Below are 3,055 nucleotides of genomic sequence, written 5' to 3'. Positions count from 1 at the left end.
TGTCTGAGAGGGTCCGCTCTTTGTTTTCTTCTAGTTGGAATTCGAAATAAAATGTTGAACTGCTCTATATCGAAGCAATTTTTCTCGCTTACAGCCTCTTCGGGCATATTTACTTTACGAGAATATGACAATGTATTTTTATATTCCTATATTATTCGGATAGATAGAATGAGCATAACACTCAATTTTATAAAATGTTTTACTTTTTCAAATTGCCTTCACGTAAATCTACCATGGCTATATTTTATACGATTTTCTTAAACTTTTACCTGAATATGTTTATTGCAACCTAGAAGAAAACTGAAAACATAAAATTTTTTGTTTTTAGTATTTAAGAGGAATCTAAGACGCGTTTAACGTATTCCACGAAAAAATTGACAGACTACGCAGAAAAACTGTCCTTATTGAACACGCGTATGTTTTACGGTAGTTTAGGACTTCATTTTTATTTTCATTTCTTTCAGGCCATTTCTTTTGTCGTTTTCTATTATATCTTTACTAACCTTCTATTCAACCATAAGGTGATTACCATAAGCTCATAATAAAAAAGACACCTACAATTTCATACAATAATATTAATTCTTAGCTATCTGCCTTATATGCAAAAACTCAGACTGCCATAATAGCAATGGATACAGTCTATCATTACAGCATTTACTTCCTCTTACGTTTTCGTCTCTCATTCATCGGATCCTCTCTCATTTTTATTTTAATGGCTTCATGGAGAAGCCGCAGTTAACAAATCTAAAAAAAAGTTGCTTAAGCTATCCAAGAAATACTTCTGGAACGATAAACATCCTTCTTTATCTTCTTTATGAATCTCAGCGGGATAACTACAAGTTGGTTTCATTTCTTATGGTGGGTCTTGGTTATTATATATTATGGAATGGGAAGATATAATAAATGTCAAATTACACTCAAAATAATTACAAAATTGCATGGTTGGTGTGGTGGATAACCCGCGACCACCAGATAGGGCAATCGCGGGTTGGAAGTTCACAGCGCCCAAAGTTGTTTCGCAAATATCTCAGTATCGAAGCAGTTATATTTCGATTAATAGTAACACTGCCAATAAAAAGAAATAGGCAGTTATTAATGATAATTGATAATAAATCAGCGAGCTTTGAGGTATGTCCTATTATGCTCCTTAGCACCTTTACCAGCCTTATGTCCTTCGAATCCGCTCGCTACGCTTTCGAGTTTCAGAATCGTGGAGTTTCACAGAAAGAGAAGAATTCGATGTGCCTGAGACAATGACAAGAAGGTTGTTGAAGCGTTTTGGATTAATTTCAAAAAGCCAAGCATGAACCGCAGCGAAGAATGCCCCGTAATCACACGTGATATCGCACGGTCATGAGACTGATCTTCTAGTCTGATAAAGGGGCACTCTAGAAGGAAGCATGTCTCACTCCTCTTCGGCAGCCACAACGAACGGTTCGTCAGAAGCGGAGAAGTGGTGAGTATTCGGTGATGTTTCTTTATGTGATTGAAATTTGGGTTTTGAGATTCTTTGTTTAAGCTGTTGTGGTGTTTGCCTTGGTAGATCGTTGTCAATCGACCTTTCCAGGCTCTGAAGAAGGCAAAACCGCTGAAGCGTCACCTTACGTATTGTAAATAAACATCATTTTAACAACCTCGTAGTTGTTTGAAGAAAAAACACTAACAACTGACAAGAAGATTCGAACAAACTATACGTTCACTTAGGCCTAGGAGGGAAGCAATCTTTGCAAAATATTAATGTAGGGTAGATACTCTTGAACTTAATCAAGCTAGGATAGTCGTTTGCTAAAAGTCGATCATTTAGGCAGATCGGTGGTTTCCAACAAGAAAGCTTACAGAGGACACTGTGATGAATCGTTATTATTGTGTATAATTAATATTAAGGTAATTTCCACTTCTGTAAGGCTCAAACAACGTGTCCTCTCATAATTTTATTCATTATCATTAAAAATCCCACTTTTTAACGAGTTGCGATACTAAGCTCTGCTTCATCCACCATAGACTCTCAAGATCTCTCGTCTACCAGCTACCATTTCTTCAAGCTTGTCGACAAGTTCTGTTAGTACAACACAAGCCGAGGTCGAAACTAACTTTATCGCCTCCAGAAGTCCAGAATTTTATGCAACAGAAGATGTATATCTGTTTCTCATTTGTAAAACAAATGATGATGCTAATGGTTTCTATTCCGATTAATAAAGTTTATTCTGAGCTGACATGTGATACTTTATAGATACATGTTGAAATGATGCATCGATTTCCGGACAATCTTTTACAAATGCGTTTTTGATAATTTACGGACGTTCTTTTGACTTAAATGATTTAAAATAAAAAAAACGATATAAGGAAAAATAAAACAAAGCCATGTGTTAAGACATAATTTCCTTTGTATCTTACTAATCGGACAATAGCAATTCTGGAGAATTCCACTGAGAATATTTGCACAATTTTTATCACTTTATCACAAGCGTCTCCTTGGCCTTTCTCCCATGCGCCGTGATGGGGATAAAGAAATATAAAAATCTTGAACCCACTTAACGGAATGCATCCGAGGCAAATAAGTGTAAAGATATAAGTGACCTCTTGACCGTGAAATGATCGAATCTCATAAACGGAACGTATTTTCCGAGACTTGCAACACATACGGTATGATGTACGGTAGCAGTAGCACAAGGAATACCAGCTATCCAACCGTATAAGAACAACGATTTGGTGTTTTGTAGTCATTCTATAATACAAAATACTATAATCGATCGAATTTTAAACATCCACGATAATAAAGATAAATTGATAATAAAATTGTAGAGCGGTGGAAACAATTTCACATTTTACGTCTATAGAGGCCATTTCATCGCGATCACCTTTTCATAACGTCGATAAAATGATGGTTTCATTTAACGATGAGTGTGTTTCATCTTATACATTTATTTCAATACGTACCACTGCCAGGTGTTTACTAGAAATTGTTTGCTATTCTTTTTCTATTTGATCTAATACTTATCCTGCATTAATCTCGTTCCAGACGATGGCCGTTTCTCTGTTCAGCCAAAAATTGAAG

General features: G+C 35.8%; 1 long non-coding RNA gene across 1 annotated transcript; it reads left to right on the top strand.

The window, feature by feature from the left end:
* The first annotated feature begins 1,670 nt into the window (after window positions 1-1,670).
* Window positions 1,671-2,122, top strand: LOC309798474. Its single transcript, XR_014293150.1, has 3 exons — window positions 1,671-1,739; window positions 1,805-1,884; window positions 2,002-2,122. It is a non-coding gene; the product is annotated as an uncharacterized lncRNA (long non-coding RNA).
* The last annotated feature ends 933 nt before the right edge of the window (window positions 2,123-3,055 follow it).

Source organism: Mesoplodon mirus (genome assembly GCF_964341445.2).
Source record: "Mesoplodon mirus genome assembly, contig: HAP1_SCAFFOLD_3592, whole genome shotgun sequence".
Taxonomy (NCBI): domain Eukaryota; kingdom Metazoa; phylum Chordata; class Mammalia; order Artiodactyla; family Ziphiidae; genus Mesoplodon; species Mesoplodon mirus.
The sequence above is the reverse complement of the archived record's forward strand: the minus strand, read 5'-3'. Positions and strand labels throughout refer to the sequence as shown.